The following is a 12,685-nucleotide window of genomic DNA, read 5'->3' on the forward strand; positions in this document are numbered from 1 at the left end:
TAGTTATGTATTGTATGTGGGTACTGAAGTTGAGTCTCTTGTCTAGGAATATGCCAAGAAACTTTCCATCATTTTTATTGCTAATGTTTACATTGTCAATCTGAAGCTGAATTGCATTTGTAGATTTGCTTCCGAATAGGATGTAGTAGGTCTTTTCTATGTTAAGTGTTAGTTTGCTGGTTGACATCCATAAGTGGACTTTTTTTAGTTCATTATTAACAACACCATTTAGTGTATGTGGGTTGGGGTTGGAGTAGATGAGGGTAGTATCATCAGCAAACAAAATAGGTTTCAGAATGTTAGAGACATTAGGCAGATCATTAATGTATATAAGAAAAAGAAGAGGTCCCAAGATGCTGCCCTGTGGCACTCCAACAGTTATTGGTAGAATGGGAGAGATTATATTATTGATGGCTACACATTGGTGTCTATCACTAAGATAGGATTGGATATAGTCCAGTGCATGGCCTCGGATTCCATAATGATGGAGTTTTCTTAAGAGGTAATCGTGATTAACAGTATCAAAGGCCTTTCTCAGGTCAATGAAGAGTCCAATTGGAAACTCATTTTTGTCAAGAGCTGAGTAAATTATATCAAGGAGACTAATAATTGCATCGTTGGTACTCTTTTGAGAGCGAAATCCAAACTGACAGGGGCTAAGAATGTCGAATTTTACGAGATAGGAGTAGAGCTGTTTGTAGATAATTTTTTCAAATATTTTTGATAGAATGGGTAGGTTCGATATTGGTCTATAGTTGTTTATGTCTGACGGATTACCTCCTTTATGAACTGGTGTTACTCTTGCTTTTTTAAGGATATCAGGGAAGGTATGACACTCAAGGGATTTGTTGAACAGCAGAGCTATAGGTGGCGCAAGGGCATAGGGAGGCGCTCTTGTATACAATGGATGGGATTTCACTGATGTTCCCAGCTTTGGTTTTTAGTGAGTGTATGATGGACACAACATCTGACGGGCTGACTGGTGAGAGGAGAAGAGAGTTTGGATAGCTGCCTGAGAGATATGTGTTGATATGTGTCTGAGTCTGTGGGATTTTACTTGCAAGGTTAGCACCAATCGATGAAAAGAAGCTATTAAATTCATTCGCCATTTCTAAGTCAGTTGACAGTGTAAGGCCATCCTTAGAGAGTGTTATCTGGTTGTGGGAGTGTTGTTTAGTTCCCAGGATGTTAGAGATGGTATTCCATGTGCTTTTCATGTTGCCTTTTGCTTCTTTGAATCTAGTCTCATAATATGAAAGTTTTGCTTTTCTTATGATACTGGTAAGCACTGATGAGTACCTTTTAACTACTTCCATTGAAACTAGGCCACTCCTAAATTTCTTTTCGTATTCATGTTTTTTGTTGATTGATTTAATTATGCCACTTGTGAGCCACGGGTTATTTTTTCTTTTATCAGTTACTTGTTTGGTAAGGAGGGGACAGTGAGTGTTGTAGAGGCTTAGAGTTTTGGAGAGAAAGAGGTTAGTTGATGAGTTTATATCCTGTGAATTATTAAATTGAGATTCCCAGTTAATATTGTGGAGTGCATTAGAGAGATTGCCTAAAGCTGATTCACTATGTAGCCTGAATGAAAGTTTTTTTGTTTCAGGTGGTGATGCGTCAATGTTTGCTATGAGGAAAGTAGGATAGTGGTCAGTTGTTCTGTCATAAATTACCCCAGATGTAAGGGGAGCTGTTATATTAGTCCATAGGTGATCCAGGGTAGTGGCAGATGTTTGAGTGACTCGGGTGGGCTTAGGTGATTGTGGGGATTAGCATACAGGAGTGCATGCTGTTACGGAAATAGTCAACTTGAGGGTTGTTTTGAAGAGCCAGGTCAATATTGAAATCACCTCCCAGAATGATGTGATTTTTGTTGAGATTGTTATTTATGATAAGATTCCTTACATTGTCAGAGAATAAAGCTATGTTGGTATTAGGAAATCTATAGATGGCACCAATTATCAGGGAGGATTTAAGGGATTTACTGGAGAACTTGGCAAAGGTATATTCACAATAGTTGTCTCTATCACTAATGGACACTATTGCAAGTGAAGGTATCTTTGTAATATATTGCTGTACCGCCACCTTTTTTATTAGGCCTGCAGTTATGAATGGCTTTATAACCAGCTAAATTGTAGAGTTGGGTATAGTCATTACTTAGCCAAGTTTCTGTTAAAATGATGAAAGATAATTTAGTACCAAGTGCTGTAAGAAGTGCATTTATATCATCAAAATGTTTACCAAGTGACCTAACAATTTGGCTGTAAACTGATAAGCAGGTGCTATTTAGGAGTTTGTTTTTTGCAAGATTTGCTGTGTAATACCTGCAATAATGATGATCAATGTGCTGATTTGTGTGGATATGGGACAGAAGATTTCGATCTGGATCAATATCAGTAAGCATATAGATAAGATAATGTCACGATACAATAAGATAAGCAATATCAGGAACAGATGAAAACTAAATCTGCTGTAAATTAGAAAGTAATTATAGCAAAACACAGCAATTTAATAATATAACAATACAATAAGAGCTTACAAAGTATTGAGTCTGCTAAAATTAGAGAATAATTATGGCAAAACACAACAGTAAATGCAAGTAAACAAAAGAATTGAAACAATTAGAGGTAGAATAAAAGTCACTAGATAGCCATGGACGATACACAAGTTTGGTGGAGAGAACAAAAAAATCAGTAGAGACTGTCAAGATGAATATATAAAAGAAATTTGACAAATGATGTGGAGTAAGTATTTCTCATTGTGTAAAATGAGTCAGAGTGTGTGTAGGATGTTGAAATCTATTTTTATTCTGCAGGAGCCATTTTCTTGTGAAGTAATGGACTGTTGGACATCTTTGTCCAGCCTTGTGGTTGAGCAGAGAGAGTTTACTCAAGTAGGTTGTGCATCCAGCAGTTCTGAGGAAGTGGTGAGTTATATTAGAGCAGTGTCTCTATATTCAGATCCAGGTTATTTTGATGCACGAGTGATGAAAGTGTATGTTCCACTCAAGTGTGGTGTTGACTTTCAGAGTCCAATTGGAGTTGACTTTCAGAGTCATAGTGATAGTGAAGGATTTAATCATACTTGGGAGCAGATGTTTGAGGCTCCAGGTGTGTATTTCAAGTTGGGGGATAAGGTTATCCTACCTAGTGTTAATCATTGTGAAGGGCTTCAGATTGTCCTTGGGTGTTTCCCAGGTAATCTGCTGTGCATCTTCAAGATGTTAAGACCCTTAAACCTCTTGGTTGATTGTTTGTCATCAGACGTAAATCACTTGGGAAGTGATGGTGAGGGTTTTCGGCATGTTTCATTTAGTCTTTTGGAAGACTAGAAGGTTGATGAAAGTGTGTGTTGTGTTCAAGTCCACCATCAGGGGGTGTGAACTTGTCTTGGGAGTTATGATTGAGATATGGTGCCTAGGCATATGCCTGTTTTCTTTCACTGATCGTTATGACAGAGTTATGAGGAAATTGATTTCTGTGTTCCTTATGGATCATCTGAGTCAGTTCGATCAGGTAGTCTTTGCACTTATCTTGGGTTGTATTTCTTGGTTTGAAGGTCAAAGGTTTGCTAAGTTGTTGTGTTGTGTTTCGGAAGATTCTATGAATGGGAAAGTTTTATGTACAATTGTGAGGTTTAATGCTAATTTCTCTAATTTTAGTATCCATTGGGCGAGAGTATGTGTTCCACAGAGGATCAAGAGTGATGAAGAGCAGATGTCTCTGTCAGAGCATACCCAGGAGAAGTCCCAAATCTACTGTACATCCAGTCAGCTTCAATTAAGCAGTTCAGCTCCAGAAAAAGGGAGTAATGGAAAATGGAGTCTGTCTTGGAAAAATTCACCATGTGGAAAAGGGATCACATGGAAATATGGGACTGATCTTAGAGAAATAGTAGGAACAGATATAAAGATAAATTGCCGTGATAATTGTGTGCAAGCAGCTACATTTATTGACAATTCTATTCATGCTACTAATGATAATGTTGTAGATAGGAGTGTGAAATATGATCTGAAACAAAGTGAAATAAATGAGATAGTACCCTGGAGAGATAAATTTGCATACTCCAGTGACACATATGTAGAACATAGTCATAAGACTGAAATTTCTGAGTTTCATGTAAGAATATATTGGGAGTGTTTTCATTTTTGTCTAGAAATGTGTTCTTATTACTTTTACATGTTTGGTGTAATTAATACCATAAATTTCAAGTGTCATACATTTTACTTCGGAAAAAATGCCATTGATCTTCAATCCATTGCATTTTTTTTTGGAGGTGGAAGTGTTACGTACTCCTAGCTGGATACGTATATAAATTTGAATAGACTTGTTTTGTTCCATTATATCATTGCCTGTATATGTACACATATTGTGTTTTTGTAAATTGTCGTGTGGTGTGGCAATGTCAGTGGGGACAGGAGCGTGGTTGCTCTTCACACGTCTAATACCTGTTAGATTCGGGAAATTAGAATTGCTGGACCTGTTCAGTTATGGGAGTTCCAGATGTCACTTTTACTAAGTTTATATAATTGTTTATTTACAGTAATTAAGCAGGTGGCATTGTACTTATATATTTTGCAAGTAACTATTATATTTAATTTGCATTCTTATGTGTTTTGAGAACAAGTGGTTGTTCAATTAGTTTTAAACATTAAAAAGTCTGTATTTTCCATCCCTCATCCTGGATGAAGCAGAGGAGGAGAGGATTATGGGTAATGACAGTGCGCGAGTAGTCAGTAGCTGATACGGGCCAGGAGAGATCACATCTTTGTAGAGTTAAGTCTGTAACATTCATGTTGTGCCATATTTTTATATATTATATTATGTGAGAGACAATACTTTTTGTTTGGTTGTATAAGTTAACTTGACCATCTGTGTTTTTATATTATACTGTATTGATTATATTGAATATATATATTATAAGTTATATGTATAATTCTTCAGTCCTAAGGGAGAAATACTTTTCATTCTTAGCCTGTTATCATTCATGGGGTTACACTGATGACACGCTCTTGAGAACAGCAGTTTGTAGTAGCCCTATATAATTAAAGTCCATGCTGTTGTTAGGGTCACAAGCCGTAACAAACGATAGGTAACATACTCCACACTCCCTCCACGCCGGCTCGTCATCAACCAGCCAACTACCTTTCCCAGCCTGCCTGCTCCTGATTGGTGACTCGCCGACTGCACACTTGCACTTCTGCACCTCAGCGCCCTCTACCTGAGTCGATGTCTGGGCTTGAACCAGCCATTGAAGTCAGAATATCCTTGTGCTCTCAAGTAGTGAACAACTAACTGATATACGCTGTGTATCAGGTGGACGTTTCTCAGCTAGCGCCATATTCTCAGCACCTGATTATTTTTCACTGTGTATTTATATTATTGTGGAGTAACTTCATCCCTATTATTCATTTATGTTATATTTTCTTGACTTGTTTATTTGCACTGTACATAGCCAAGGGATTGTCTTTGTTTATAATTTGTTTTCTATATTAATTAAAGTTTCATTGTTCATACTATATGATTTGCGTGTCTTCCCTTACTTTACCACAGATAAACAGGCAAGCAGTCTTATCTTTTTTTTGTAAGTGTGACTAGTCATTGACACCAGCCATTGGAGGACTGCCGAACATCTACACTCCTACACTTTCCCGTCACAATATATATATTGTGATGGGAAATATATACATTCCACATTCGAGGTCCCTTGATTTGTAAAGCATTTCTAGTTTGACTAAGTCGTACTCTTGGAATATCAAATAGGTATTTGTTTCTGGTGTGGTGCTCATGGGATCTGTTACAACCTTCTAGGAAGCTTTTAAGGTCAGGATTGACATTACAGTTCAGCGTTTTATATATTTAAAATACACATGAGAGGATGTGCAGTGACTTTATATCTAACATATTCAGAGATTTGAGTAAGGGTACCGAGTGATGTCTGGGGCCAGAGATGGATATTGTCCTAATAGCACCTTTGTGTTGAGTAATTAGATGACGTAAATGAATTGAAAATTAATTCATTTATGATTATATACAGTTGAAATTACAGCTTGTGTTGTAAGCGGTCGTGGTCATCATGTTCCCACGCCATGCTTGAACTCACGTGTCGCAAGTAGCAGACGACGACATTGCACCGCTACCTCTCCGTTCACTATTACAGCTAAGCAGCTGAAATCTTTTCTCTTATTTCTTTGATTGAGAAAATCTAGATCAATCGAAAAGAATTAGTTTATTTGATTTGAGATATTTAACGTAATATGTTAGCCTCATAAAGATCAAATGAGAATAATTGCTTGGTTGATCGATATATAATCTTTTATCAGTAATCAATTTATATAATGTTTCTTAACAGTATTTAGTAGAATTACTAAATTTTATTCGAGGAAGAACCAGCCTCGATGAAGCGTACTTGGAGTAGATTACTTCTGCTATTAACCCCCAGTTTCGTGAAGGGCGGAAAGTTTATTTTCGAACATTAATATATTATACAGCCCATTTAATGTTAAAGAATAAATCTTTAATAGTTTCTTATCCATAGGCACTGGTATTTCAGTCCTAATCATTTAACTTTATCTGTTTCCCTTTTCAGTCAAAATAGGGTGGTCCTTCGATTAATTCAAATTAATCTATTAATTAAATATCAATCAATCAATAGAGAGTAAACTTTCTTTCCAACATTCATATGTGTCCACTCATGTGTCTCTCATCTGTGTCTACTCAAGTATCGTTCATTTGTGTCCACCCATATGTCTTTCATTTGTGTCCACTCATGTGTTGTTCATCTCTGTCCACTCAAGTATCGTTCAGATGTGTCCATTCATATGCAGTTAATCTGTGTCCACTCATGTGTCGTTCATATGTTTTCACTCATGTGTCGTTCACCAGTGTCAACTCATGCGTCGTTCATCTGTGTCCAGTCATGTGTTGTTCATCTGTGTCCACTCAAGTATCGTTCATATATGTTCACTCATATGCTGTTCATCTGTGTCCACTCATGTATCGTTCATCTGTGTCCACTCATATGTCGTTCATATGTGTCCACTCATGTGTCGTTCATATGTGTTCACTCATATGCTGTTAATCCGTGTCCAATGATGTGTCGTTCATCTGTTTCTACTCGTGTGTCTTTCATCTGTGTCCACTCATGTGTTGTTCATCTGTGTCCACTCATGTGTCTTTCATTTGTATCCACTCATGTGTTGTTCATCAGTGTCCACTCAAATATCGTTCATATGTGTCCACTCATGTGCTGTTCACCTGTGTTCACTCATGTGTCGTTCATCTGTGTCCACTCATGTGTCGTTCATTTGAGTCTACTCACGTGTAGTTCATCTGTGTCCACTTATGTGTCGTTCATATGTGTTCACTCATATGCTGTTAATCTGTAGTCCAGTCATGTGTGGTTCATTTGTTGCCACTCGTGTGTCTTGCATCTGTTTCCACTCATGTCTTGTTCATCTGTGTCCACTCATGTATCTTTCATTTGTGTCCACTCAAGTGTTGTTCAACTCTGTCCATTCAAGTATCGTTCATATGTGTTCACTCATATGCTGTTAATCTGTGTCCTCTTATATGTCATCCATCAGTGGCCATTCGTGTTTCTTTCATCTGTGTCCACTTATGTATCGTTCATCTGTGTCCCCTCATGTGTTGTTACTCTGTGTCCACTCATGTATCGTTCATAATGTGTCCACTCATATTTTGTTAATCTCTATCGATTATCTGTGTCCACTCGTGTGTCTTTCATCTGTGTCCACTCATGTGTTGTTAATCTGTGTCCACTCATGTGTCTTTCATCTGTGTCCACTCATGTGTTGGTCATGTGTCCACTCAAGTAGTGAAGTTGAGGACTACGACAACGCGCACCATCTGGCCAGGTGCGACCCCTGCGACTAGAATCTCGCACACCATCTGGCCAGTTGGAGCACAAAGGGTTTTGGGGGCTTTTCCCGGAAGTTGTGGCGTGTCGGATGCGTGTGAGTGTCCAGTGATTGGGTATGTGGTCAGGAAAGATTGGGGGTCATGTTGTTTGGGGGTAGGAGAGTATGTGGGCTATGTGGTAGAGTAAGAAATACGAGGATATGAGTGGAATATGTGGAAAGAGTTTTTAAATATGTATGTGTGTTTGCCGTAGACTTATTCCTGTGTGTAGATAATAGTTTTGATTAAAGATGATAGTAAGTAAAGCTATGTAGAGGCTGAGTGTAGGTGTGAGGGGTCCCAACATAGGCGGATATATTGTTTTGGGTGGGGGACGGGTGAGGGAAGGGTGAGGGGAGCTTCCCCTCGGCGTGAGAGTGCTTAGGGTCATTTGTGGTTTTTGACATCCATTATTTTCTTCGAGCTATGCACACAGCCGGAAGTGAGAAGAGGAGAGTAGGAGAGTCCAGGAGGAGATGAGAGCTGCAGCAGGAGGGATGTGGTCCATTACCTTAATGGTTTTTCGATGTCTTCAGAGTGGTCTCGAGATGTTCACCCCAACAGGCCTCTCCCAACACTGCTGATTCGTTAAGGAGCGACGTTCTTACTACTGCCAGCAGGTCCACACCTGTCATCGTCAATCACCCCCACCCCTCATCCCCTCCTCTCCCCATACCATCAGGGCCCCCCTCTCCCTCCCGTCCATTACCTTCTAGAGTGGGGCACCCCCCCCCCTTACCTTCTAGAGTGGTACGAACCAGGACCACATACCGTCACATCGACCTGAGAAGTGTCACCACATGACACATCACTTAGTAAACTCAGTCAAAGTCTGTAGGTTAGCGTTTACTAAAAGAGGGAAACATTTTTTTTGGTGGGGAGCGAGCCTGGGGTGTACCATCTCTCTCTCTCTCTCTCTCCTGACACTCACACTGCGACATAGCAAAGGCGTGCCATGAGCACAACATACAAATACCATCAAGAACTACCTACATGTTGCTAAACAGTCCAATCTCACACAAGGCAGTCATATGGGCAGTAAAGGCTTGCAGAGACGCATAAAGGAGTCCAGGACTGAACCCCACAAGTCATTTTTAGCTAAGCAAGTTACAATCATGACGAACTAGTTACAAAATTCAATATAAGTCAACACATCGTCACGGGAGACGCGATCTCTACCTACAAATTGTTCTTGTTAACTGTGATCACAACATCTGCTGGCCCAAATAAATATCATTGAAATGTATGCGTGTCTACTCTTCATCGTGTCTAATCTCCATCACCTCTTCTTCCTACACCAATTACCGCTGTGCAGACCTTGCAACACACAACGGCGTTATCATAGCAAGACAATGTCACAGAATGTTCAAGACTCCTGAATGAGTGAAACAGCAATCCGTCTCGTTAGGGTCTAACCTTTGTGGTGGTTTGAGGCGTAGTGAGATGGACGAGGTACTGGGATGACCTTACCCTCTCCCCATCAACTCCCACCAAACTCCTACCCCCCTCCCACCCCTCTTCCAAGCCAAACCATCAAGCATCACTTCACCCTTCCCGGACCGGATGTTCTGTGCAAAGCCTTTAGTATTATTTCTGATCATATGCGTAACCTTGTATCGCAACGTGACCAACATGGTATCATCATTCTTTGCTCAAATAGCATTTTTTAAGAATATCGAGAGTCACAAGCTGGTCTTCAATCTTATTATTATAACAAATCATAATTTGTTGTAAACACAACTGCATGGGATACACATAGCAGTCAGTGGTTTCTCTCTCTCTCTCTCTCTCTCTCTCTATTCAGATCATTTAATAGTTGGGGGAAAAGTAACATCAATTCCTTTCTCCTGCCGCCGCTGTTCACATATCTTTTTTCATTTCACTTAGACTGACAGCGCACCAGAGGATGGAAGACTAATGTCAATTTTCGAGACCAATCACTCACCCTTATAACCTTGTAACGTAACACGACCCACATGATGACATCGTTATTTGCCCAAATATCATTAATGTAACGTGACCAATATGGTAACTTCGTTCTTTGCCTAAATATCATTTTAAGAGTAACGAGCAACTTTCCGTCCGATGTCTGAATATTGAAATGTGAACCGTGTTTAGCCCTTATACTGACTCAGTAAGTCAAACACCAACACCAACAATGGACTGAAGACTCTAATATGTTATGGGATAGACTGTTTCTCTCTCGAGTTGAGTCATTAGTGAAATACCCGGCTTCAATTTGGTAGGACATAGCATCTACAGTTTTGTCAGGCTGACCTTATGCCATTAGTACTGTATGACAGTTTAGCTAGTTTAGTTCATTTATTATGCACCCCATACCCATCTTGTGGGCGGTATTGGAAAGGGTTACAGAGACACATAATGGGCTCAGGGACTGAACCCCTCAATTCATTTAGTTAAGCATGTTACAATCTTGATCAACTAGTTACAAAATTCAATATAAATCGGCCCATCGACAATGGGTTCGAGACGACCACAAGTACAGTTTCTAAATTAAGCACTGTCAATTTCACTCTGCCTCAGATCTACAGAATCTTGTTGAAGATTTAGTTTTAACAAAAAGTGAAACACAGAGAGCATGAACTAATAGGGTTGAGATAGGAGGAAAGGCTTTGTGGAAGATAAAAGAGCCGAGGAGACATGTTCCCTACCTACATTGCTATTATTTCTTGCAGACCTGACCAGAAAAGCGGTCAGTCAGTCACTCAGTCAAACATTTTTATAGTTAAAAGTTTTTCATCTTAAAAAACAGGGACTACTAGTCTTAATTTTTTTCTTCTATCAAATCAAATAGACGCGAGGGCCACTACCTATTGTTGTTGTCCATCTGTCTGTCTGTCTATCGCTTGACTAGGTTAAGGACCGCAATATCCCACAACATACATGCTACGGGCTCTCACTAGTCAATAAACACAATTTTGTATCATTTTTCTACTAAATAGCACTCCGAATCATCTTTGCACATTTTAATTTTACATTGTCACGTGCACAGCCATCAAAGGGGAATCTCACTACTGCACGGATGTCGTGTGTGTGTGTGTGTGTGTTAAATAAAAGGTCCTTACATAGCTTATCATTTTCTTTGAGAAACTTATATGTGGTGATCATATCTCCCGAGTCCACACAAATAACCCACACCAACCCACATCCATATTGAGAAAGAGAGAGAAGGCAAACATAGCTTGGTTATTGCATCTAGTTTTAAAAGGGGTAAGAATAAGAAGAGTCATGTTTCATAAAAAATACTTTACAGCATCCATTATTTATGCGCAGTAAGAGGGAAACGGGATCCGCACATACAATTTCCAAGCATTACAACGCTATCGAGGTAAACATAACATAAAGACAATAATGTAGTAGTAGTATGCTATTAATCAGCTTGTCAAAACTTTCATAACAGATATGATTTCACAAAGTTTTTACCCTTTGCAAGTTTTTCAATGTTTTCTCTTCACTTGTGTTAAGTGAGTCAGACAAAATGTGACATTTCATTATTAGCCAGGCAATACGCAATTAGCTAGATAGTCAAAACATATAACACGCATTATTTCACAGGAATTTTTTCTAGCAAATATGCTTCCTTTAAGCAGTTCAACACATCAAACACCAGCAGTCCGCGAAATTCCCTTTAGTCAATAATCATACTTTACAGTATTTCTCGACTAAAAATAGCACTCCAAAACATAAGTGGTCATTTTTATTCTCACTGTCGCACTTATAGTCAATAATATGTTTCGCAGAGTGACAAGTTGTGCTTAATGACGAGATTTCACGGTTAGCATAGTTTAAGAGAGTTCACACTGTATTAATTATGGTCATGGATATGTTATGTTATGTTTATGGAGATCATTACTTCTTATTTTTAACCATTTTTCTTGCCCCCAGCTTTTCAGTCTTCTCATATTCTTTTCAAACAAAGTTTGCTTACTGTTTTCCAGTAGATTAGCTTCACATTACATATATTAATCAATTTTCAAATTCAGTTTAGTTTCTTTTCAATATCACAGCTTTGTTGTTCAAGACCTCGTATTATCAATGTCATTAATACTACTATCATCAACCATGTATTGGATGTCTCAGACATTCAGTTAACAACTTAATAAGTGTTTAATGAACGTGAGAATCACTTCATGTGCGCTCATTTTAGTTTAGTTTAAAGTTTTCCATCTTGAATTAAAACTACTATCACCAACTATGTATTGGATAGCTCAGGCTTTCAGTTAACAACTCAGTAAGTGAAAATCACTTCATGTGAGCTCATTTTTAGTTTAGGGTAAGGTTTTTCCATCGTGAAATACTATTATCATTAACCAGGTATTGGGTGGCTCGACCATTCAGTTTACAACTCAGTAACTGTTTACTGAACATAGATATCCCTCCATGTGACCTCATTTTTTAGTTTAAAGTTTCTCCATCGTAAAAAAATAAAATATTACTATCACCAATCATGTATTGGGTGGCTCAACCATTCAGTTTACAACTCAGTAACTGTTTATTGAACATAGATATCCCTCCATGTGACCTCATTTTTTAGTTTAAAGTTTCTCCATCGTATATAAAAAATAAAATATTACTATCACAAACCTTGTATTGGCCGGCTCCGGCATTCAGTTTACAACTCAGTAAGTGTTTACTGAATGCAAAATCGATACATGTGTGGTCAATTAGTTTAAAGTTTCTCAATCTTAAAATATTACTATCATCATCAACCATGCATTGGCTGGCTTAGTCTTTCAGTTTAC

Source organism: Procambarus clarkii, chromosome 54, assembly GCF_040958095.1.
Source record: "Procambarus clarkii isolate CNS0578487 chromosome 54, FALCON_Pclarkii_2.0, whole genome shotgun sequence".
Classification (NCBI taxonomy): domain Eukaryota; kingdom Metazoa; phylum Arthropoda; class Malacostraca; order Decapoda; family Cambaridae; genus Procambarus; species Procambarus clarkii.